Here is a 27,231-nt window from a genome sequence, read left to right as displayed (position 1 = left end):
GTGAGCATGAACCTTTTTCACTTCATCTACTGAATCAAATTTCAGTCTCATAGGAAACGCTTTCACAGAAAAACCCCACGAGGTACCAGCTGTCTGACACATCCAGTGAACCACAGTGTCAGATAGTAGAATTATCTCAAATGCAATTAAAGCCTCATATTAAGGCAGTTAAGTATGCATTTATTTAAAAATAATGAGATTTATTGAAAATAAATACATTGGAAGTTCAAATTAAGAAACCTACAAAGATATAGTAAATATAAAGTAATTCTGTTGAAATAGAATAATATTTTAAGAAAATAAATTAATAGACCAAATAAAGGAGAAAGGATTAAAGAATAATGTTAAGAACAAAAGATGTGGCATAATCACAAGTACAAATTTTATAAATCATGGGGAATGTATGCACAATGTCATCACAATGTATTCAAAAGCTCATAAGAACTTCCTAAACTTACTCCAAATTTTAGCAGTGATTTTTTTCTGGTAATGATATTCTGCATTGATGTTTAATATCATTTTCTATGTTATAAATCACTTTTACAAAGAAATTAAATCAAGAAAAAGTTAAAAGGAAGTTTCCCCAGTAGTGTATGAAAGAAATCAAATGTCTCAACCAAATGTTCTATGGCCCAGTAAGTATGGTAATATCTATCTGTTGTCAATTCGTTACTATGGCATTATTGAAATACAGTCAGTGATGTTATAAATCCCTATAAATCATTTACATTCTCTTTTATTCAAACTGTACTCATGTGCAAAGAAACCAAGGGAGAATTTTTGTTACTTTATTTCATAGTCTGATTAAATTATGCTTGCTAAAATTTTAAGAGACAAATAATATCGCTCCTTTCTTACAAGTTTATGCCATAATTTCACTTGCGAATAGACTAGATATAATTCATGGACCTACTAGAACATAATTATATGTGTTGAAATTCAGTGACAACAGTCATGCTCAATTTTCAGAATAAAATTATTGAAACATTTCTGGCACTTACTTTGGTTTAGTAAGTATTAATATTAAACAGTTAACTAATATTGTTGTTAAAAATTCAGTATTCTTATATCCATTCTAGAAGTTTAAAATTGAGCTAGCTGTCTTAGCACAAAGAAAAATACTTCTCCTTATAAAGGAATTTGCTTTATTATGTAAGTATGAGGTAAGCAGAAAGAACAACTTGAAGTACTATACTGATGTAAAATGGAAATTACCATGCATGGACCATAAAGATTTGTAACCAAATGAAACTATTAGAAAGTCCTTAAAAAGTTTCTAAGTCTGCATCTCTGAGAGAGAATGAATGGCTCAAAAGGTACTCCCAGTGGGCAAAGTCTCCTCTCCGGGTCATCCTTCAGTTACTCAGTTTCTCAGCAGAAAAGGACAAAGCAACACATTATTTTAAACATAAAATTATTTTTAGTTTATTGTTCTTATTCTTAATAAAAACCTCATGTCCCTACACCTAATTACTATTTATAGCCTTGTTTTCCCAATCATTGAGCCAACAATGCCCTTTTTATATAGGTTTGTTAATCTGTATTTCTTCTTGACATTAATAAAAATTTTATTCTTATAGCCCAGTCTAACAGTTTAACTTCATGTTCATAGCTGGTTTCACCCGGGCAGAAACTGTCCATTCTGGCCACATTGCATCTTCAGCTAAAGAGTGCTTTGTGTTGATGACAAATACTTATTTTTATTTAATTTGTTCCACCTTTTCAGAACTTCACATAATATATTTTTTCTCATGGGATATAAAAACCAATAGCAATGCTAGAAGACAGCTATTACTATCTGCATTGTTTTAGTACATGAAGAAATTGAAATTCAGATTAATTAAGAAGTTCCCACTATCAGTGACATGGCTAGCATTTGAGCCATTTTGGCTGCCTCTCAACTTGGACTCATCCTAATTCCCTAGGGTGTGGCTAGTGCTTCCATATAGCAGCTGCTCAGGAAATAAGAGAGAGGATCTCAGTGGGAACAGTGGTCTAGTTTGGGGCAAACAAACGTAGGATTGGAAAATAATCCTATTGGAGTGCTGGAGCTGGTGCCGCCTAGCCCGGATCCCATTACCATGCGACCACTATGCCCGCCAGGCATTCACACACGAATACTTTTGGTTCCAGGTCCAAAACGGCAGCTCTCCACGATCAGCTGATTCACAACTTTCTGAATAAAGAACAGGTTCCCAAAAATAAAATCATTATTGTGGGGGTTGGTGCTGTGGGCATGGCCTGTATCACCAATATCTGAATGAAGGACTGGCGGATGAACTTGCTCTTGTTGATGTCATGGAAGATCAACTGAAGGGGGAGATGATGGCTCTCCAACAAGGCAGCCTTTTCCTTAGAACTCCAAAATTGTCTCTGGTGAGGACTACGGTGTGACTGCCAACTCCAAGCTGGTGACACCACAGGTGGGCACGTCAGCAAGAAGAAGAAAGTCTGAATTTGGTCCAGCTTAACATGAACAACTTTAATTTCATCGTTCCTAATGTTGTCAAACATAGCCCCAACTGCAAGTTGCTTGTTGTTTCCAATCCAGTGGACATCCTGGCCTATGTGGCCTCGAAGATAAGTGGCTTTCCCCAAAAGTGTGTGAATGGAAGTGGTTGCAATCTGGATTCAGCCCAATTCCATTACCTGATGGGGGAAAGGCTGGGAGTTCTCCCATTAAGCTGTCATGGCTGGATCCTTGGCGACCATGGAGATTCAAGTGTGCTGGATGGAATGGAGTGAATGTTGCTGGTGTCTCCCTGAAGACTGCACCCGGAGTTAGGCACTGATGCAGACAAGGAACAGTGGAAAATGCTCACAAACAGGTGGTACACAGTGCTTACGAGGTGATCAAGCTGAAAGGCTCTACCTCCTGGGCAATTGGACTGTGTGTGGCAAACCTGGCAGAAAGCATATTGAAGACTTTCAGGAGGGTGCATCCAATTTCCACCATGAGGAAGGGGCTGTAAAGGAGGATGTCTTCCTTAGTGTTCCTTGTGTCTTGGGGCAGAAATGGGATCTCAGCTGTTGTGAAGGTGACTCTGGCTCCTGATGAAGACGCTCATTTGAAGAAGAGTGCAGGTACACTCTGGGAATCCAAAAACAGCTGCCGTTTTGAGGTCTTCTAACAATGTCTAGGCCACAGCAGGGTTCTTTTTAATCTGATCCATGATTAAAGCTGTGATATTATGATGGCTTGGGATGGGAAAACCCATGTTTCTTAAAATTAGAAGTACAATGGTTTACAAATCCTACAGCTACATCTAGGTGCTGGTGACTCTTATTTTGTGTCATCCTGAGCTGGTTAGTGTAAGATAGTTCACCACCTCTGAGGTGCCACTGCCAATGTTGCACATGCTCCAGTTGCCCTTCCAACTGGACATGTGTTTACTGTGTGCTGTGTAACTCTGGTTCCTTCACCAAATGTGCTTAGTCCAACTTTTTTTTCCAGTCACAACATGGGATCCAGTATTGCATGTCTTGTGCATAACTGTTCAAAAGGATCTTATTTTGTGTATTTTCTGTATGAGCAGTGTACACTGCCATATAATATAAAAAGACAGATCCATATATAAACAATGCAACCAGTTATCCATGTATCATACCAACCAAATCACCAAATAAACCATGAACAGTGAATAAAAAAAAGTAACCCTACAAACTTCCTGGCGTGAGACTGAGTCAGCAAAGTACCTTCTCTAAGCTTTAATTTTTGCATCTGGAAATGAGACATATTGGATGAAAACAATAATTATTTTGTAGGGCTTCTTGTAAATTAAGCGTTTCCTTATTTACCTGCATTAAATTCTGTGTTTTACACATAGTGTCTACCACTTGAGTCCTATAAGCTATGAAGAAGGACCTATTTTTTGTCCCAGACCTAGCAATATGGAAACAAAGATAGATAAATTAAAAGGCGTGTCCTAAATCAAGCATCTTGTTTGATGTTCATGTAATTAACATGTACAATGTTTAACAGCAATGTAAAGCTCAATAAAATCTGGTCTTACTATTTGGTAAAAGAAAAGACAACTAAGAAAGTAAATGAATGTGGTATCCATAGCCTCATGTCTCCAAGAACTGGCAGTCTTACTGAAGAATATTCAGAAAAATAAATAGCACAAGGAGGGAGCTCAGGAAGAGAACTGTACATTACAAGAAGAAGTCAATCTTCCGTATCTGTCTTCATTAAATAAGTAAGGCTTTCTTCCATTTTTCTGTTACGACATTGCAAGTGTTAATGTATAAGAATGTTTTAGGCCAATGGATACTCCATAAGGGTTCCCCACAATTACAATAAAGATGTTGCTCCTCTAGCATTTGACTGAAAGAAGGTCTTCCTCACAGCTGTACTCCCCTCTGTAGAGAATGTAGCTCAGCCTCTCTATTGCAGTCTGAAGTACAAATTGAAGAGTATCAGCAATTACTATGATGATATATGGTGTTTTTCATCAGCATGAAACCTATTTTTCAAAAGACAGAGATCCTTTAATGGACTATTATTTTATTCTTGTAGACAACAGCACAAGAAAATGTTGGCTAAAATTTTTATGAAAGCAAAGGTAAAAACGGATGGTTGGAAATTCCTATAAAGTTCTGTTTAAATTTTAAAGCAATTTCCAGTTCCAATGTAGTGAAAAGTACTTAAGACATAGAGATGTGGAGAATGCAATCTGAGGTTCCAAATAGCAGTTTTAAATCCCAACAGTTGGGATCATGAAAGTAAAAGACCCCAGAAATGATTCAGAATAGCACTAAAGGGAGCCTTGATCCAGGAGATACAACACCTACGGGCATGTTTGTCACAGATGCAGGAACAGGAAGGAGCACCAAAGCACAAGCCAGTAAAGCAGCAAATTTCCCTTGCAGGAAACAGCAGAGGCATCTCATACATAATCAACCCTCAGCACTCAGGATCTGAGGGCCGGCTGACCACCCTCAAGCCCACTGGGGTTTTTTTGTTTTCCTACTTAGAATGCATGGTCGAAGGTTCCAGTTCTTTGTCACAACATCCAGAGACCAGACTTCCCTGACTCAAGCCATATGCTTATGTGGACCCTCAGAATTTCCAAAATAGTAGTGTGATTAAGCAAAGAAAAATGACACAGCTATGATTGTCTCATGATCTTTGAGCATATAACTGAGATATTCAATCAAAAGTAATATCAATAAAGATAGCCTTGATGTTCTGATTTAAAAAATGAAGTCTATACTTCAATGCTTTCATATGATAATTGACTGGTACCCATCTGGAATAGCCCCCAAAGAAGCAGATGGGGTTATCCGAAGGATACAGTCTCTGTGGAAATAACCAGTCACATACATAACACATCATCACCCACAGGGAGAGAGGAATGTGAGAGGGAGGGCGGGTGGAGTGAAAGGAGAGCTCATGTAAACCTTAATAACGCTAAATAAATAAGACTCCAGAAGTTTCTAAGTAGAGTTAGAGATGTTTAGAATATCAATAATTCTCAATAATATTTAAGTAGTTTATTTTATTCCTTTGAAAACCTACTTTTATTTAATACATGAATCGTGTAAGAAGCACATCATTTGTACCAAGTTAAGATTATTTTTAATTCTGGAATATGCATAACAGGAATAGTCTTTCTCTCTCTCCTCTGCCTCTCCACTTGCTCCCTCCCTCCCTCTCCCTCTCTGTCTCCTTTGTTTCTTTTTCATATCCTTGGAGGCAAGATACTATTTTTTTTCTATTTTGTATGTCTTCATATCCCCAATAGCTTAGCAACTAAATAGATGGTGGCTGACTAGAAGGAAATGGCATGTTCCTGAATAAATAAAAATATCTTTGAGTCCATCTGTTATAACTACAAGTTAGTAGTGTGTGTATGATTTGACTTTACAATCATTTATATTTAAAACTGTAATTTCAAGGACCCTTATTTGATGGCAGACTCTCAATTATCCATGCTCAGCTCACTGAGTAGTAAAAAGGCACCAACAAATGAAAATGATGAATAACTCCGAAGTTCTATTAGCCTCTGGTTTCAACCTTTTCTATATCTTAACTTTCAAAAGAAGTTGCTAATAATACACAACATTAAATGTGTTTGTTATTTATCTGCTACCTGCTTTGGCCTATATTTTGATGGAAATGTTAATGAGCAGTGAAATGATCAAAAGAAGGAAATCATATACATGGTAAATATAGAGAAGAAAGGAGAGAATGATATGTTGAAATCTCAAATATTGTACTCTTAGAGTCATTGTGATTGTACTATACAATGCAATGTTGCATTTCTGCCTATAATATTTCTATTTGGAATGGTTAGAAATGAAGTTTAGAAACCTCTTCTTGGTGATTGGAAAATGTGACCAGTTCCTGTTGAATTTATGTCCTTCATTTATGTCTGGCTGGTTTTGCAAGGAAGTGGAATGCAAATCTTACTGGGAGGCCCCATTTGCAGCATTAGCCATGGCAGTATCAGAAACAAAATATTCAGTGCCAGTGCTGTGGTGTAGTAGGTTAAGCTTCCAGCTGCAGTGTTGGTATCCCATATGGGCACTGGTTCAAGTCCCAGCTGTTCCTCTTCCAATCCAGGCCCCTGCTGATGATGGGAAAGCAGTGGAAGATAGCCCAAGTGCTTGATCCCCTGAACCCATGTGGGAGACCCAGAATAAGTTCCTGGCTCCTACATTAGGATCAACCCAGCTTTTGCTGTTGCAGCCATTTGAGGAGTGAACTAGCAGATGGAAGTCCTCTGTCTCTCTGCCTCTTCCTCTCTCTCTCTCTCTGTAGCTCTGCCTTTCAAATAAATAATTAATTATTTAAAAACTAACTAAATAAAAACAAAATATTATTCATCACAGAATCTTGGACCTGGAAAATGCTTAGGGGCCAGAGCTGTGGCACAGCCGGTTAAAGTCCTGGGTGCTAGTTCACGTCCTGGTTACTACACTTCCAGTTCATCTCTCTCTATGACCTGGAAGAGCAGTAGAAGATGACCCAAGTCCTTTGGACTTTGAACCCGCATAAAAGACCTAGAAGAAATTCCTGACTCCTGGCTTCAAATCAGCCCAGCTCTGGCCGTTGCAGCCATTTGGGGAGTGAACCAGTGGATGGAAGACCTCTTTCTCTCTGGCTCTACCACTCTCTCTAACTCTGTCCTTAAAACAAATAAAATAAATGTTTAAAAAAAGAAAGTGCTTAAAACATCAAAGATGTCCTGTGCTTTATCAAATTATTATATTTTTAAAAGCAGACATCTTTTTTTGTAGCATAAATATGCCAGCCAGCGGTACAGACATTAGTCAAACATCTCTATTTGAAGATGTGCTTAGTGTCTCATCTGTTTAGTGTTTTCCCCTGTAGTGATCTCTGATGATCCTCTACAAAACCTTGAGACTTTTTGGAATAACATTTAATGATGCAGATACCTTATCTGTATAGCTGAGGAAGCCGAAATACAAAATCTTGACTGAACTGTCCAAGGTGCAAGATGCAAAATTGGATGGTTAGTCCAACAAGATCTAGAATCTGAGTTCCTCCCCTCGTTACTTGGTGTTCTTTGTAATGATTTACCATGCCCCTTGGAAAATCATGTTTTTCTGCTGCTTTCTAGTCTCATCACTGCAAACAGTATAAGAGAAATGGACAATCCCTCCTGTTTTCCACTTTTTCTGCACTCTTGCACAACACGATGTAGTCATTTATTGGTATCTCTGCTCTCTAAGTATAACACTCTCGGAGGAGAACACTGTTTCACCTTTACAACTACACCATATCCACACTGCTTCTTCTGCCAGTGTGTTCAATCATGAACGCTTTCTTCCCTGCAATCTGCCCTGTTGTGACCGAAATAAAAGATAGTACACATAGATCAAACCTTGTGACAATTGACTTGAGACCTTTTTTTTTTTTTTTTTTTACTGAAGAATGGTTCTTTAGCCATTGTAAGCTGGATATAAATTGTGTGTTATGAACTTAAGGCTGTTATAAATTTTTCACAGCTATTATAATTTCTATTTGAGCCAAAGATTAAAAATAGCTTGTATTCTAAGCTATTAAGTGTTCTAAACAAATTCTAATAATATTACAAAGTAGGTTTGTTGGAAAGAAAGAAAAAAAAGCATTTGATATTTCAAATCTTTTACTTAGCAGTAAAGTTCTTTTATGGTCCTACAAGAAACAAAGCATCCTTTTATTACATTATTATATGAAAACAAGCTCTCCAGTAAATGGAATGCTCATAGGCAGCAGATGCCCTAGGATTCCAACACAAAACGCTCAGTTCCAGATTATGTCACCCTCTGGTTGGAAACACATTCTCATAGTGTAGATTTTGAGTTCTATGAGACAGTTTGCACAGTTTCACATGTTCTGGCCCCAGACCTCTTCAGCCCTCTTTCCCCTGTCCCTGTGTCTGACTCTCTGATCTGATTGTATACAGTAATTATCATACTGGGAATTAAGGTCCACAATATACTCTGGCCTGTTACCGCATGCCTAGGACACAGGTTAATTAACACTCTCCTCTCCTTGTCAATGACTCCAACTTGTGTACCACTTTCCCTTCTGTGTAGGTAGATACCATCCTATCCTTGCACCAAGAGTCTACATTCCTGCTTCTTCTGTATCTTGCCAATCATGCTATTTGTAAGCTATTTTAGTCATAATCGAACTGCTTGTCACTGACATATTTGATCACATCCACCACCACCCGACAATAGATTGTGGTGATAGGTATTTCATCTATCTTGCACAATAACTATATTCATTTTGGTTACTGGAACATATTAGAACAAGCATGGTTGCTAAGTAGATGCAGATTTATTATTTCACAGTTTGGTAAGCCAGCGATCTGGAAAAGATCTCTGAGCTGAAATCAAGAAATTTGCCGTGCTGCCCTCCTTTCTGGAGGTTTCAGAGTAGGATCCATTGACTCATCTTTTTCAGAACCTGAGACCAACTAAATCCCTTAGCACAAATCTTTCCTCCATACTCAAGGCCAGTGATGTTGGATTGAGGCCTTCTGTCACCATCTCTCTCCCCAGTCTCCATTGCACAAGGTCGCTTTCCTTCAAGAACACACATAAATTATATTGGACCCATCTGAATGTTCCAGAAAAATGTCTCCATCTCAGGAGGCATGTTTTTAATCACATCTTCAAGTCTCATCATCCTTGTAAGAGGACATTTTTACAGGTTCTGAGAATGTTGGTGGTGGTCCTTGTTGGGGAGCCATCTGTCTACCTACAACATCAATGTCACCTACACTGCTAATGAGCTTTGTTCATGTTTTGTATCATTCTTAAGTGATTTTTTTGTTTTGTTTTTACAAGTTCTCTTCTTAAAAGATCTATCATCAGGCCAGTGATGTGGTGTAGCTGGTAAAGCTGCCGCCTGTAGTGCCAGCATCCCATAGGGGCGCTGGCTTGAATCCTGGCTGCTACGCTTATGAACCAGCTGCCTACCATGGCCAGGAAAGCAGTAGAAGATGGCCCAAGTCCTTGGGACCCTGCACCCTCATGGGAGACCCAGAAGAAGCTCCTGGCTTCGGATCAGCCCAGTTCCAGAGGTTGTGGCCACTTGAGTGAATCAGCGGATGGAAAACCTCTCTTTCTCTCTCTCTCTCTCTCTCTCTCTGTATGTCTCTCCCCCTCTGCCTTTCAAATAAATAAATGAATCTTTTTTAAAAAAAAATGTATTTGACAGATAGACAGTTTGAGAGAGGGACAGAGAGAAAGGTCTTCCTTCCATTGGTTCACCCCCCAAATGGCCGCTATGGCCAGAGCTACACTGATCCAAAGCTAGGAGCCAGGGGCTTCCTCCTGGTCTCTCATGAGGGTTCAGGGGCCCAAGCACTTGGGCCATCTTCCACTGCCTTCCAGGGCCACAGCAGAGAGCAGGACTGGCAGAGGAGCAACCGGAACTAGAACTGGCACCCATATGGGATGCCGGCGCCACAGGTGGAGGATTAACCAAGTGAATCATGGCGTCGGCCTCAATAAATGAATCTTTAAAAAATCTATTATCTATCTATCTATCTATCTATCTCATCTATCTATTTGAAAGAGAGAGTGGGAGAGACAGAGAGGTAGATGGAAAGAGAGAAAGAATGAGAGACAAACATCTTCTATCTGTTGGTTCACTCTCCAAATGTCTGCAATATCTGGGCTGGGTCAACACAAAGCCAAGAGCCAGGAACTCCATTCTGGTCTCCCAATTGGTTAGCAGAAACCCAAATTCTTAAACTATCATCTGCTGCCTTCTCAGGCACACTAACAAGAAGCTGGATTGGAAGCAGAGCTGAGATTCAAAACAAGCACTCCAATATGAGATGCAAACTTCCAAAGCAGTGGCTTAATCCCATGTACCACAATGCCAGTCCTCATATCTTTAAAATTTCTTAAGATAAATTAGTTCTTTTTGACATTCTTCCATCTTCTCCTTTGAATATATCTTTATGTGTTTTGTTATCCACTGAAATTTTCTCACTAAATTGAATAAACTTATTTTCCATGTTTATACATTGGAATGGCTGTTTTCATGTATTTATTTTTATAGCTTTCATGGCTATTTCACCTGTCTATTCTTTAAGATTAATCACAATTTTAAAGACAACCAAATATTATGGCACAGAATGTTTATCACAATGTAATCTGTATCTGTCCCCTCTGAAAAAAACAGAACATAAATGAAAATTTCAGCTGAATACATTTTCTGGGCAAGAATTCTGTCTGCTAGTATATTTGCACATTAACAATGCAAGCTAATTTTTTTTTTCAAAAATAGAAAACTACTAGACTACCACCACACTTAATTCAAACTTGCCAAAAGTTGTTACCATTTATTCAGTTGCACAGTAGACTGACACAATAGTACTCACTTCACAAACAAATTAAATCAGCAGGAAAGACAGTGGGTGCTGGATAATAAAGTGTAGTTTTGAAAGTATTAGCCACTGATTTCCAGAAAGCTATTATAGAAAATATCTGTCATTCAAAATATTTCACAAATTTTACTTGCTATCATCCATCTTCACCAGAGGAGACACAGCAATATCTGGGGTGTTTCAAGCTTGTAAGACAGGCTAAACTTTAAAATGTTAGTCTATTAGTTGTTGCTGATGGCTTTACTGCTTCTTCCTAGTTTACTTGTTGTTAAGAGCTAAAACTGTTAGCTTAGCCTTCTCTTAATAGTGAATAACAGGGGGCCAGCACTGTGGCATAGTATGCTAAGCTTCCACTTGTTGAGCCAGCATCCCATATTGGTGCCCATTCTAGTCCTGACTGCTCCTCTTCCAGTGCAGCTGTCTGCTTAAAAAAGCAGTGGAAAATGGTCCAAGTTCTTGATGCCCTGAACCCATGTGGGAGATCTAGAAGAAGCTCCTGGCTCTTGGCTTCAGATTGCCCCATCTCCATTGCAGTTTGGGGGAGTGAACCAGTGGATGGAAGATATCTCTCTGTCTCTCTATATATATCTGTAATATATTTATAGTTACACTTGTTTCTTTAAAGTAAGTGTTCACAGCTGTGTCAAAGTTGTTACAAAAAGTTGTTAGCATATGACATCCTGCAGATGATTTAGAATCTTTTTAAAATATTGAGAAATTGATTTCCTTACTTCTAATATTCGGTATTTCCATGATGCACAATATACAAACAAATTCAGAATTTATCTATATATTAGCAGCAAAGAGGTCTCAGAAACAATTCCCAGCAGGGTGTGTAACACTATTATAAAACTGTTCAACCCTCTCTTTTGTTCTTGGTAATATAAACCTAAGCATTTGTCCAATTGCATCCCACCTTTCATGCCCAGTAGAGCTATCAAAGGTTCCAATTGCTGAGTTCTTGCCAACTCTGAGAGCATCTCATCCAAAATTGTTTTGAAAAATTAGATCAGGTCTCTGTAGGGTAACTCCCTTAACGTTGAGTTTCCCACATTTCATCCTCACGATCCTTCATAAAACATTTTTATTACCTTGCAAAATTTTCTTTTCTAAATCCCATTTGCTAGTCCTATTGGCAGATGTAATTTTAAAGAAATTTACCACCCACGCATATTTCCCAGAACTTGATTTGAAGCTAAGTTTATCAGTTCTAAGTAGTGACTATCTTTTCAGTGAAGAATATTACAATTAGTTAAACTATGTTATTCTGAGATTTGGATTATTAACTGGATTAGTGTCCTTGTAGATTTAGCTTTCCTGTGGTGTTTTAATTGCTGAATATTGAGACCAAGGGGGGATAAACCTTGGCTTGTATAACCCTTTATCTTTGTTAGATTTCAACTTCATTCCTATACAATGAAAGAGTTGAAAAGGACATTGCCTGAATCTCCTTGCATTTCTAACAATCAAAGTTTTTATAACTCAATAGTTTGTCAACTTTGCTATTTCTCTCTGTGATCCAGAGAATTTTAATAAATTTCTTAGTTACTAAGGCAGCTACATGGCATTGTTAGTCATTTGTTTATTGCATCATGAATTCATCCAAAGTTATTTTGTAAAAAAAACAAAACAAAGCAAACAAACAAACAAACCAACAACAACAACAACAACAAAAACCCATCAGTGGATTTGAGTAAGAGAGAAAGAGATAGAGGAGAGAGAATCCATTCACAGGCTCACTTCCCAAATACATACAATGGTTCTAGAGGATGAAGCCAGTAGCTGGTTAATCAATCCAGGTCTTCCATGTGAATGGTAGAAACCTCACTAATTGAGCCATTACCTGCTGCCTGCCAGGGTCTACATTATCAGGAAGATAGAGTTAGAGGCAGAGCTGGTGCTCAAACCCAGGCCCTACAATCTGGGATGGAGTTATTCCAACCAGTGGCTTAATCACAAGGCCAAGTGCATGCTCCTATCAAAAACTTTGTGTGAGTGGTCTTTGATTTGTTTTAAGGTAGTCATTTCACTCAGTGGTTAAAACAAGGTTGAGATGTGTTGCTGTGGATTCATTCTGGGAGGAGGAGTGCGGTGAGGGCAAGAGGCACAGAGTCACCACACAGACCCCAGGAGTCGGGTGAAAGTGGGTGAGAGGCCAGCAGCTTGCAGACTCATTTATTTCAGTTGGTACAGCAGCTTATATAGCTGAGGCAGCCAATCCAGTCAAAGGGCTGTTTATGTCCTAACCAATCACTGCCTGTTGCCAAGCAGGTTCCTTTGCCAGGTGGGTTCGGAAGCCATTCCTGAGTAACTGACACTTGCTTGCCAGCGGCCATCTTGCACGGCCTTTTCATTTCACTGCAGAGATGTGTACTAACAACATCTGAGATCCTGAACAGATTCCAAATTCCTACTGCTGCTGACTTGGAAAGACAACAAGGAAGGCTCAAGTACTTGGGATCCTGCCAATCACACAGGAGACCTAGACTGAATTCAGGCTCCTGACTTGCCAGGGACCATTGTGGGTATGTGGAAGTGAACTTGCAGAAAGGAGTGTTCTTTGTCTCTCTGCCTCTAAAAAATCTTTAAGTTTTTTTTTTTTTTAAAGTCTGTCTTTTCCTATCTCTTTTTACGACAAACTTATTTTTATGCGTCTTCAGAAACTCAAGTAATTGTCACAATTATGGCATAGATATTTAATTATTGGTTATTGACTGAATTAATATAGATATTTAGCATCTATTTAATGAAACCAGGTAAATGGTTTGGGAATGTCAAGTACTCACTTGTTTGTAATGATCCCTGTCATCACAGTACCCCTGCCCTTGGAATCAAGGGCTGATTCTATTGGGTCAAAGTGAGGAGGAACTCAGGAAGATGGACTTTTCAAGGCAGCTGAAAGAGTGGAACAAAGGCATACCTGGATCTCACCTTCTACCCACCCTGAAGGGAATCATAAAAAAAAACAACTATTTCCTTCCTTGCATCACATATATCTCTACTGATTCCCTCCCCCACCACCTCACCCTCCGTGATTGATTTGTCTACTTTCTCTGATTCCTTTCACCTCATTCCTACTTTTGTCTGAAGCTTACATCTTTGATTTCTCCCCCTTTAGTGTTATTTCTCTGCACAAAGGATTATTTGAAAATTCCCAGGAAATAAAGTAAAGGTAAAAAATAAAGTGTTTTAAAGATAAAAAGATAAGGCCGGCACCGCGGCTCACTAGCTAATCCTCCACCTTGCGGTGCCGGCACAGCGGGTTCTAGTCCAGGTCGGGGCACCGGATTCTGTCCCAGTTGCCCCTCTTCCAGGCCAGCTCTCTGTTGTGGCCCGGGAGTGCAGAGGAGGATGGCCCAAGTCCTTGGGCCCTGTACCTGCATGGGAGACCAGGAGAAGCATCTGGCTCCTGGCTTTGGATCAGTGCGGTGCACTGGCCACAGCATGCTGGCCGCAGCAGCCATTGGAGGGTGAACCAGCGATAAAAGGAGGACCTTTCTCTCTGTCTCTCTCTCTCACTGTCCACTCTGCCTGTCAAAAAATAAAAAAAAAAATTATTACTCCTGCTCATTTTTGATTTCCATTTTCATGGAATATATTTTGTCACCCTTTCACTTTCAGCCTGTGTGTATCTTTGTTGATGGGGTATATAGCTTTCTGTAAATGAACTATTTTATTCAGATCTTATTTTAATGAAAATAAAATAGAAAACTGAATATAAATTTAGAAAACAAATATAAGGGCTATTTCAGGAAAATCAGAACACCAGGGTAGTGGCAAACAGAACATGATGTCAAATCTTAATGGATTTTGATTCTTTTTTTGTCCTTACACAGTTTAGAGTCAGGAAAAGAATGTAACTAGATCGTAGTATTCCCTGGGTTGTTCTGTAGTATAGAGGAAGATGCTGTCTGGGAAACTCCATAGATAGTGATATATGAGGAAGTTCTGTTCAAGAAACAAGCAGCTATTATAAACCACACCAATATAGGCATTTGAAATTAGCACTACAATGTGTTTCTCTCAGGAGAGTGCCATGAAGTCAGGCAAATGACAAGCATGTTGCCGTTACTGCATCAGATTTACAGTGTTTACATGCTGCTCCTTCTGAAATTAATTCCTCAGTACGCTGCTTATCAGCCTGAAACAGGAAACTGGTAAATAGAGAGAGGTATTGCTATTTTTTTTTTGGTCCACAGTTCAAGTTGGACAGGGGGAGTTGTGATTAGAAGATGAAATTTTCAGTAGCAGAGCTCTTCCTAAAGAGAAAGCCAAAGGAAACTTTCAACTTTGGAGCAATGCTGCACCTATATTTGTATAAAGAAGAATCTAAGGGTTCATCTACACTTCACAAGAAAACTCAGAGGACAGTCTTCACCACTTGATGATGAGAACAGAAGCCATGAGTGAAATCTGCAATCAAAACCTGAGAAAATGTGGTGGCAGACATCAATGCGATCTGAGTCACAACGGTAGAACATGTGTTTTAAGAATGGGTTTACATTAAAGGGAAAATAAACGCTTCTTGGTTTTATATTGCCTTCAGCACCTTGTTTCCTAAGACCCTATCCTGCAATGGTCTTGACAGTGTTAGAGTATGAAAACAGTAAGAAACAGAGGAAAACAAAGAATTGTGTCCACCAGGGCATCTGAGTAGGCTAGTGATACAGAAGTGGCTATGAGACAATGTAACACCAACATTTGGAGGCTACAGGTTTTGGCTATGGGAGGTTTTGCCCCTTTAACTACTAACATTGTGAGCAAATTGAATATTTAATGTGTTCCTAACATTGTAATAAGGGCTTTATGAACATCAGCTATTTTATTTCTTACTCACCATGAATTGGATAGTAGCATGTCTACTTAGCAAATGGGTGAACTCATTGATGAGGCTTTGAGGGCAACCTGATTGATATCACCCTCCAGGAAACAGATGTGTGACTAGAAACTAGGTTTCCCATTTTACTCGCAAGTCTTTGCTCCTCATTCTCAGTTACACTTTCACTGGCTTCAAAGAGAATCCTAAAATGAAAACGTACACCTAAATCATTCCCTTAGACAGAAACTGAGGAAGAAAGAATTTGTGTGAGATTCACAAGGGAATATCAAAGATGAGGAAAAGAAATAGCAGAAAAGGAAAGGGATATAAAAGGATAGCTTTATAATTCTCCATCTTTGGTCATGCTCTCTTCAAGAAGCAAATGGGACTTGGATGATTCAGTCTAACTCATTTCTCAATATTTAGGATATTACAATCTTGGCTTAATTCATTTTGCCTCTTTAATGCTTCTGTTATTATAAAAACAAAGATGGAATTATAGAGTTGGCCTGGTACTTCTTTTCTACAGGAGGTTGTGAGTTTATTGAGAATGAGTTTCTCTGAGAAGCAAATGGCTCCTTCCTTAATTTTTATTACTGATACTCATCCAACAGCACTTACAGAAATAACAACACTGACACCTGAATGCCAAATACTTGTCCACTTTTCACTACCAAGCAGGTATAGCCCATGGTATTGTAGGAGGCACTACTGCCCCTTTCTATCCCATATGAGATTATAAATATAATTGAACATTACACAGGCTGATTGACCCTCCGCAGCATAACTATTAATGGATACTGCAGGGTACCTTGACTCAAGTCACTCCTTGGCATCATCTGGTAAGTTCCACTGAATAAATGAAGAAATGAAATGATGACACAGTATAACTGAAATTCAAGATTCCTAAAATCAATACAGAATGTTCTAGCCAAAGAGGCAGGGTATCCAAGAGATCACACTTTCCAAAGTTTGCAACTCTTTGCCGGTCACTGTGCAAGCCAGAATAATATTGATTAGAAACATGACCTTGTGTGTATGTCCAAGACAAGAAATACTTGAAGGATGGGGCTGGCGCTATGGTTCAGTGGGTTAAAGCCTTGGCCTGAAGCACTGGCATCCCATATGGGCACCGGTTCTAGTCCCAGCTGCTCCTCTTCTGATCCAGCTCTCTGCTATGGCCTGGGAAAGCAGTAGAAGGTGACCCAAGTGCTTGGACTCCAGCACCTGCATGGGAGACCTGGAAGAAGCTCTTGGCTCCTGGATTTGGATCAGCGCAGCTCTGGCCATGGCAGCCATCTGGAGAGTGAACCAGCGGATGGGAGACCTCTCTCTTTGTCTCTACCTTTCTCTGTAACTCTGTCTTTTAAATAAATAAAAAATAAATCTTTAAAAAAAAAGAAATACTTGAAGGGGATTTTCCACTCATGATTTCATAAACTTAATGTAGTTATTATAAGAAAAATGGCCCCAAACTAAGAAGTAAGATATGTGTTAATAATTGGGCTCTTATATTAAACCTCACTTTGTCCCAACTATTCACAAATATATGTGAATATTGTGGAATCTTGCAGATTAACTTCCTATTGGCCTTCTCCTTTGTCTTATCTTTGTTTCACAGTTAATTTCCATGCATTCTTATTTATAATCCCTCAAAATAAAAACAATCTATTATCTATCTATCTACCTACCCACCTACCTATCTATTTTAATATAGATATAACTGTATTCATCTTTCTATATGTATATAAATATATATTTAAAGAAAGTTAAAAGTATATGAGAGATTCCAAAAAGATTAAGGAAAATGGAATTAAAAGATACATTTACAATAGTGCAAAGATTTTGCAATTTATAGATAGTGTTTTCCTAATACGCATTGCCATGAGCTTTATGAGACCCCTAATATAAATACATGAATATTATACCTATATATATTCTTTACATGTGCATACAAATATATTCTTTAATAACACCATTTTCATTTTGCTTCTGCATAAATCTATATGAATAATAAAAAATGTGACCCTCAATAGGATATTTTGAAAACTGCTTGCAATAACTTTCCTAGCCTAGGACCATACTTGTGGTATTTTATGAATTTGCTGAATTTTGTTGAGACAAGCATCATTTCTTTATTTGATGCTTATCTGAAATTTCCTTTACATTTAGTAAACCATTTGTTTAATGATTAACTGTTGTTTATAATGGCAAATATTATCTCCAGCAAGTGCAGTTGTCGGTAAGGACTTGCCTTGCTGAAGTTTTACTGCCTAATTTGGAGAGAAGTACTTGGAAGGAAGTAGAAAATGTATGCTTTGAGAACCATCACTTTCAGATAATATGCTCCTGGGAAGTACTTACATTTTTAACTCCCCCAGGAAAGGCAAACCGCACTTGAGAGTTATTACTGAGATGATAACTTGCCTTGTTCTCCTTGAAAATTATAGTCTCTATTAGGATTGTAAAACTGAAAAGAACTGACCTCTCTTCGGGCAAGAATACTCCCTTTCCTTATATATTATGTTGATTGAGAATAGATTATGCAGAAAAATGAAGAATCCTCAACTATCACTATGAAGATTATGTATCTTGATAGAAGGGGTTTCACCAGTAGTCTGATGAGCTCTGGTTATGGTTTTTACTAGCAATGCTTTCAACTGCTCTGTGGTCTTTTATATTTGGCCCATTCCTTCCAAAAAACAATCAGAGTTTATTATGATTTTGTGACACTAAAAAAATTAAAGAAAGAAAAATAAAGTACATCATAATAATCTTACCATAAAATAATTTAATTTTTCATATGCAGAATGACTACAGTCCTGCCCCAACCAGTTTGTCCAGGCTAATCCTGGTATGGTCCTGACAAAACTAGTAGTACCACACACTTTATGCCAGATTTTTTTTTAGTGGTACCAAAAAGGTATTAAAAGTTCATTTGTTAAAATGGGAAACAAGAAAGTATTTAGATAATGAAAAATAGCTAGAATACTCATTTTGTTTAGTCATTACTTCATACATGACTAAATAACTTTCTGGAAAATGTTACTTATTATTTAAGTTCATTGTAATAAAAATACACTTCAGATAAAAAGGATTACTTCTCTTCCCATTTGTTTTTGCACCATGACCCAGAAATTGAGAGAATCCAACATTTTAAAAAAATAGCATTTAAGAGAGATCCTGTTTTGTGCTTCAATTCCAGTCTTGTCTCAATTGCTCTTGGAGCAGATGTTGTCTTTATCAGAGATGCAGCAACATTTCAGTCTTTATCCAAGCAAAGTATTTCAGTTGTAAAGGATTTAAGAATAGAAATGGAAAATGATTCAGAACAGAACGAAAAAAGGAAGCGGAATATAAAAACCTATTTTCCCCTGGTTGTTTTATTTCTAGGATGAAGATGCTGTAAAATTCCAGATACTGGTTTTCCAAAGCATCTTTAAGGTGAAACCCCCTGGGACTTAGTGGCTTGTAGCCTTCAGGATTACAGCCTTTGAACATATGTTAATCTAACTAGCTGCACAACTGCTTGATATTTTGAGTGAGTTTAGAATTTAGGGGGAGAAAGGAGTAGGTCTGCAATCTAAGAGCATATGGGGGAAGGTTGCTCTGAGACTGAGTATCTTTTATGTTTTTAGTAGCTCTCTTATTTCTTAGTTGTTAAAAGTTACAAGAAAAGTTTTCATCATATCAGAAGGAGCATAAAGTCTTCCTTAAACATGGATAACAATCAAGAATTTGCAAGGAAAAAGTGAGAAGAATTAGAATAGCAGCCAAATTTTGTATCTGATTCGCTGTGGCACAGTGTCCTTCCTTTGTCAGCTGGGCTTCCAGTCACTTTAAATTAGAATGAAGCATATTGCTGCACTCAAAGTCTAGAGCTGAAATATCTCTTGGTGACACTAGACTTTATAAATTGAATTCATAATTAGGCTTAATCTTTTCATAGACGGTAAAATTCTCTCTTGCTAAATGTGCCTCATAATTCCTTTTTCTTGCCAAAAGGTGATATTAGCTTGAGAAAAAAATCTAAAGCCTTCATTATTTCTGACAAGGGGAAGCTGCATTTTCTTAAGATGAACTTTCCAGGTCGGAAAAGCTGTCATTAAGGACTTTAGCTACAGCTCTGATTTAGAAAATAAACTAGTTTCTTCTCTCAAATTATTCCTAGAAACAAAACTAACAAGGCTTTTGTTTATGGTATCGAAATAATTATAAATATATAGTTGTAAGACATTTATTTAAGTTGCCTTAATTTTCAAATAGCAGAGAAATTGTAGTGAACAGGAATGACTTGAGCTGAAGGAGGCTAAAATCAAAGTTTCCCATTAATGAGTACTTCTTTAAGAACATCACAATGATGGTATTTGGTTATCTCAAAGATCAAGGGATTAAGCCTCACACTATGTACAAGACATAGAAATATGACGGAAGAAGGAAAAATGAATTTCCATCTAGTTGGTAACCCTTACATTATTCACACATTGTGGGCACAGGTGTCATTGAGAGTAGGAACATATGACCCATTGTGGGGAGCAACTCGGACTAGACTAAGTTACTGGAATTAACACTTACTCTGTGCATCTGCTCTCCCACAATATGGCGCTGGGAGAGGAGTAAACAGCTTCTACGCAGCTGCCTCCAGTTCGACCAATAAACTGCAGGAGCTGCTCCTGATTGGAGGAGAGCAGCGTGCTCGGCGTGTGGGTAGCAGAGTTGGGATTGGTGGAAGAGGACTATAAAGGAGGAGAGAGACAACATGCACCAGGAACATCTAAAGGGAACACCTGGATAACATCTGAGCAGCCCCCGAGAGAGCCGGCCGGCGGTGTGCCGCTCCCCCACGGAAGTGGGGAAAGTGGCAGGGGGAGCCGCCCTTCCACGGAGGTGGAAGGATCGGCAGCCAACCCGGGAAGGACCAGCAGCAAACCCGGGAAGGGCCGAGCAGCCAAAAGAACAGCGCGGGGTCCTGTGTCGTTCCTCCACGAAATGGGGGAGCGACAACCCATAGTCTAGAAATCTTGCCGACCTTATAAAGAAGGTTAATGCATGAGGTACCACGGAATAGTAAGTGTCAATCCTATTAACTACACAATTTTTTTTCATTAAGTGATACTTTGTTTCTAAACTTTTGTTTAGTAACAATTCTAATGAAAAGCCATTTATATATATATAAATTGCTTATTGTTATATATAACATATAATATATAATATATAGCATATATAATATATAACATACATGACTGTTATATAACATATATAATATATGTATATATGTTATACATATGTTATATAACACATATAGCATATGGATAATATAACATATAACATTTGTATGATATATGTCATATATAACTGTTCTATATAACATATATAATATATATAACATATTTATATATATATATATATAAATAAACAATCAGGACTAGGTTTGTGGCACAGTAGATAGGATAAAGCTTGGTAAACCCACCTACTATTTTGGAGTGCTTAGGTTCAAGTGTTCCACTTGCAATTCTAGGTTCCTGCCAGTGCACATCTTTGGAGGCAGCAGATGATGGCTCAAGTTCTTGGTTCCTTGCCAACCATGTGGGAAACTTGAATTGGGATCCTGTCTCCTGGCCTTTGCCTAGCCCAAATCCGGATATTGAGGGCATTTAGAGAATCAGTAGTTAGAAACATCTCTCTCTTTCTCTGTATCTGTCTGTACCTCTCTGGTTTTCAAATAAATAAAAGAGACAAATGCTAAAAATTAAACTCTCCCCCTTGATAAAAGCATCAACTATGATTGACTGGGAGTATGATATGCACAAGGCTCTGTTCTACTGCTTTGAATATGTTATCAGCATTCTTATTATCACTAAATAATTCCTATAAGCTCTGTGCCATAGCTACTATTTTCACGTTATTATAGATATATATTAACATTTTCCAAATTATCAAAAATAAAATATTTTATTGTGAGTAGGTTAGCTTTTGCTCTAAAAGCATTCTATTTCTGGAACTTCAAATCAAGATCGTGGGTTAAGAAGAAAACATTATTTTACTTATTCAGCAAATATCTGTATAGGTTTTGTTATTAATCTACTAATTTACTAATACTAAGAAATTTTAGTTTTTGGAAGTTCTTTCCTGGTCTTCTGTTGATTTACATATAAATAAATATGCTAGCTTCCTTCTCAACATATTTCTAGACACATCCTCAGAGAAACCAGAGACTATCCTGTCTACGGGTCAGCTTACTGGAACTGGCTGTGCTCTGCATGGTAACTGAGGCCAAGCCTTAGCCAGTAACCAGATTGTACATGTGTATGTACGCACATACCCACACACTGAGACAGAGACAGACTGAAGGATGGAGCTGTAATGAGAATGAAAGTGTAATAGACTGAAGGCATCAGGAACATAAGACTGAACAAGGCTCCAAGGATTCATCATTGCTTTATTTACTCTGCTAAGGGTTGTTAGCTCGCATCATTATTGGAGCCTCCCACACAGAAATCTTAGCAGGTGCTACCCAACTTTCCTATTCATTCATTTCTAGAAAGGTTTATCACCCTTTTCTTTCCTTGTGGAAGCATCAGAAAAGAAGTATAGTTAAACTCTGCTTGCAGTCACTTTTTGACCACTCCTGGAGGTAAAAACCATAGGAGTTAGTATGAGTTCTTACTACTGAGTCTTCTCTGCTCACCAGGCTCCCAAACCCCCTCACCCAAATTCTAAATTGTGTGCAAATTTAGAAAACCCTCATGTGAATCAACTGGATTATTAGACATTTGTTCTGACCATAAATGTATCTTGTTCCTGAGACTTTTGTGAGTTCTAATAGCAAAATCTTTCCCAAAGTTTTTTTAAGAAGTTCATTCTTGCTAAGAAAATAATTTTCCAGTTGATTTTATAAAGTAGCCCTTTTCCTTTAAGTTGAGGATCATCCTGACTTACTTCTTGATCACCTGTATTTCCCTGTGCATTATTTTCTAACTTGAAATTCAGTGAGAGAGTGATGCTGAGTCATGAGTGCAGGCCGGTCATGGCTATTTGCTGTGTCAGGTTATTTGAGGTGGACAGCTGAAGAAAGAATGTAAGAAAATCCTTTGGGAGGTCAACAAACTGACTCTGAAACTGATGCAGCTCTAGGTTCCAATTTAAATTGAAAGACCAGGAATTGGGAGCAATGCCAACTCATCCTTACATGACTGCAGATTTTGGACCTAGTACAGATGCCATCTACTGAAAGTATGTTTAGTGTCCTCCTCAAACCATACTTAACAACTAGTGACAAGACAATATGGTCATGGAGCCTGGCCAACGCCCAGCACTGACACAATGTTTACTACTACATTGCCTTGCTGCGCAGGAAGTGTGAGGGGAACAGATGACAGTATGAGATGATGCAGCTGTCATCTTTGTTCTTGAAGAGGTTGAATGCTAGCAGAGAGGGCTGAAGAAATGCCCTCAGTTTATGACCAAAGCATATTCAAATATTGGAGCTTAGCCGCAAATGCCTGGTGGCAGTGGCAATACGAAAACAGACCAATGCGTAGTAGTGAGGAATAAGGTATGAATCTTTAGAGGGAAACATGTAGGAAAATGGGGTCTCAACTGTTCACCATCACAAATGCTCACAGCTAAGGCAGTGCCACACTTTCTTTGAACACCCCAAAAGGTATCCTGCTCTTCAGATTCTATTTTCTAGGGTATGTGTGTATTGTTTATAAACAGGGGTTTCCCAGCATGAAGCAAAGCAAATATTCCCTGAGCCCCATATTCTGAAAAAAATTAAGAACTTTAGGCACTTTATTAGCATATCCTATACATGTTGCAATCACAAATCAGTATGCTGGGCAAATTGTTAAATGTGTTCAAAGGTATCGTTTCAGTTTTATTTTTATATTTTTTGGTAATATAAAGTTCCTTGCTGATTCACATGGGGCAGTTAAATAGAAAGGAGATATTTGGCTGGGGAGATAAACTGTTTAAAATACTCCTATCAGCAAAGAGTGATTTCATAGCTAAATATTCTTCATAGCCTACAGGTATATCTGGAGTTTTAAGATGAAGTTTGAGAAAGTCAGGTAAACTCTTTGGTCAGTGACACTTAGGGAAATGTTTGATCTGCCTTGGCTAGTTACTATTGAACAACATATTAATCAGATTCTATGTTTTGGGATTTTTTATATACATTTTTGATGCCATTTAATCACATTAACTAAAACAGTTAGAAAATGTTAGTATCTGATGTGGTGTTCTACATTTTTTGGTTTCCTCAATTCTCACAGTAGCATCAATGTTCTATTATTTATTTCAAGCTGTTAACTTATTTCCTATTTTTATTTTAGTTAATCTGGAAGGCAAATCAATTAATTTGAGAGGCAGAGAGAAAGTACAAGAGAGAGTTTTCACCCTCTGGTTGATTCCCCAAGGGCCAAAGTCAGGACCTGGAAACTCAATCCAGGTCTCCCACATGGATGACGCAAGCACAAATACTCGATCCATCACGGCTGTCTCCCAGGATATGCATTAGCAGAAAGTTGGAATCAGGATCCAGAGCCAGCATCTGAATCCAGGTACTCTAATGTGGGACATGGATGTCATAGCTGATGGCTTACCCACTAGGCCAAATGCCAGGCCCCCATTTTATTATTTGAAATTTGTTACCATTGTGAGGAAATGGAGACAGAGGTACAACACACAAAGCAATGAGCATATTTGCACTTTGGTTTCTAGTTCTCTGTCTCAAAGCTCTTTTTGGACAACCATGGCACCACATGAGTTTCATGAGAAGCTTTTCAACCACTGAGCATGCACTTCGGATCCTCTTTTCTCTTGGATAGCTAATTCCTGCTGATCCATTTTGCCTCATCTATTCATGTTCACGATAACATCAGCTATTTCTTTGTTTCAAACTGATCTTTAAAGTCACTCTTTAATTACATAAATCTTGATCTGTGTAATAAGAAAGTCATTTTTCTTTATTTCATAGGTTGATAGATGATAGATGAAGACAGATCTGCATCATTCCTACAGGTGTAGTAAGTGCAGTGAGCTTCCAAAGAAAAGGCCATCATAAAAATGCCAATGAACCAATTTTATGACTGTGGATGGAGAGATTAGCATACCTCTTTGGCTCTTGATGATTCTTGACCTCAGTTGTACCTTAAAAAACAAAACAAAAAAAAAAAACAAAAAAAGTTTTTGATTATCCCAAATTTCGTGATTCCCAGATATCTCTCAGTGTCCTATTGCAAACCTCAATATTCCCCATGAGACTTCCCCTACTTGGCTGCTGTTCTAACGGCACCATCTACATTTGACACATATTGGCATCATAAGCAAAGCTTAGTTGATTATCTCATGCACATTTAGTAAACCAAGCACAGACACTTAACAGCATCCCACACAGTTATGAGAACACGAAAGTCTTCTTAATCTTCTGTACATATTCTGTATATAGTATATATCCAGTTTTTTTTCTGGATGTGCAGTTAGTCTCTTTTCCAAAAGGGAACTTCCTGACGTTTATTTCCCTAATCTCTGAGAGATTTAAGAACAAACCATGATTTTCCCATTTCCTTCCTGGAGAAGGAAATATTTCACACATCTATTATGTTGAATGACTGTATTTCTCATTGTCTTGGACTATACATGAAACTTAATGTCTTGTGATGTTAAAATGTCATAGTTGGGGCCAGCGCCATGACTCACTTGGTTAATCCTCCACCTGCAGTGCCAGCATTCCATATGAGCATCAGGTTCTGGTCCCGGCTGCTCCTCTTCCAGTCCAGCTCTCTTCTGTGGCCTGGGAGGGCAGTGGAGGATGGCCCAAGTGCTTGGGCCCCTATACCCACATAAGAGACCAGGAGGAAGCACCTGGCTCCTGGCTTCGGATTGGCACAGTGCTGGCTGTAGCTGCCATTTGGGAAGTAAACCAACAGAAGGAAGACCTTTCTCTCTGTCTCTCTCTCTCTCACTGTTTATAACTCTACCTGTCAAATAAATAAAAAAAATCCTTTAAAATGTCATAGTTAAAAATAGAAATCTGAGGGCCAATACTGTGGCTCAATGGGATAAAGCCGCTGCTTGCAGTGCCAGCATTCCATACTGGCGCCGGTTGGAGTTCCAGTTGCTCCACTTATTATCCAGCTCTCTGCTATGACCTGGGAAAGCAGCAGAAGATGGCCCAAGTGCTTGGGCCCCTGCACCCATGTGGGAGACCTGGAGGAAACTCCTGGTTTCTGGCTTCAGATAGGTACAGCTCCAGCCATGCAGCCATTTGGGGAGTGAACCAACGAATGGAAGACCTTTCTCTCTTTCTCTGCTTCTCCTTCTCTCTGTGTGTAACTCTGTCTTTCTATAATTTTGCCTTTCAAATAAATAAATGAATTTTTATCAAAAAATTAATTATTAAAAAAAAAACTGTTCCTATACATGAACTTTTGCTTTCTTTGACTTTGAGATATCTTGATTTTAGGCAAGATATCAAAGCCATGTTTTATAGATCTCCTTCAGTTTTCCACTGGGAATTGTAGGTTATTGAAGTATACTGTATCAGTGTTTCTTGAATTCTTACAATTTTCAGAATAACAAGAGGGATTTTAAGCACATGTAGAAAGCTTCCTTCTTCTCATGCTCAGTTCATACCCTACAGTACACGTTCATCCACCTTGGCAGTATTAAAACATATATTCTTTAGAAAAGTCTGTTCCGTTAACAGCAATTTCTATCTCAAAGTAGGAAGAAAATAGGAACAGAGAAGGAGGGTGGGAAGGCAAGTACAGAGAATAGGAAATGATACAGAGAAAATACCTTTTAATTCTTTCTCAAAATGTAGAAAGATAATAATAAAAAGGCCCTGTATGTGTAGTTTACAAATAAATTATGTTGTATTAAAACTTTCTCTCATTAGGAGGCAAGTGTATGTATACGGGGATGCTAATGTAAAACATTAATAATAAAAGATGAATACATTTTAATGTTTCAAGAATGGCACATTATAAAAATCCTTGAACTGCATGTAAGCAAATTTGATTCAAAGAAGTAATTGTAAAGATGAGCTTTTACTGCTAAATGCTTACCCTCCTAATTAAGTAGTATGTCATAGTAACATCCCTAGGTAGAAAGGATGCAAATTCTTGTTGCACACTGTATACCTACCTACCTGTGAATATCACTTCAAGAAAGCTAACTCTTAGACATATGTTAGGTATAACAAAGAAAGAAAAACCAAGCGAAAGCTTCGATAGCTGAATACATCATCTTAGATAAGGCTCCAAGCTATCCAAGGTCTAGGAAAACTGGTTCAGAAGTGCTAGAATCAAAGACATGGAAGCCACTGACCCAAGATAGAGTGGGGACCATGGAGTCCAGAGTCAAGAGAAATGCCGGAATCAGAGCCACACTGAATTCAGAAGTAAAGTCTAGTTGATAAAGACAATGCTCCTTGGAAAAATGCTTCATACATACTGAGATTGCTCTTGGCTTAGAAAAGCAACTCTTAACAGAAGTATCTTAGAATTACTAAAGCAATCTATGAAATAACGCATCCAATGCAAA

At 38.3% G+C, this 27,231-nt stretch overlaps 1 pseudogene; it reads left to right on the top strand.

Moving 5' to 3' along the window:
* Positions 1 to 2,197: 2,197 nt before the first annotated feature.
* Positions 2,198 to 27,231, top strand: part of LOC100338653 (L-lactate dehydrogenase A chain pseudogene) — a 52,704-nt pseudogene continuing 27,670 nt past the window's right edge.

Source organism: Oryctolagus cuniculus, chromosome 10, assembly GCF_964237555.1.
Source record: "Oryctolagus cuniculus chromosome 10, mOryCun1.1, whole genome shotgun sequence".
Classification (NCBI taxonomy): domain Eukaryota; kingdom Metazoa; phylum Chordata; class Mammalia; order Lagomorpha; family Leporidae; genus Oryctolagus; species Oryctolagus cuniculus.
The sequence above is the reverse complement of the archived record's forward strand: the minus strand, read 5'-3'. Positions and strand labels throughout refer to the sequence as shown.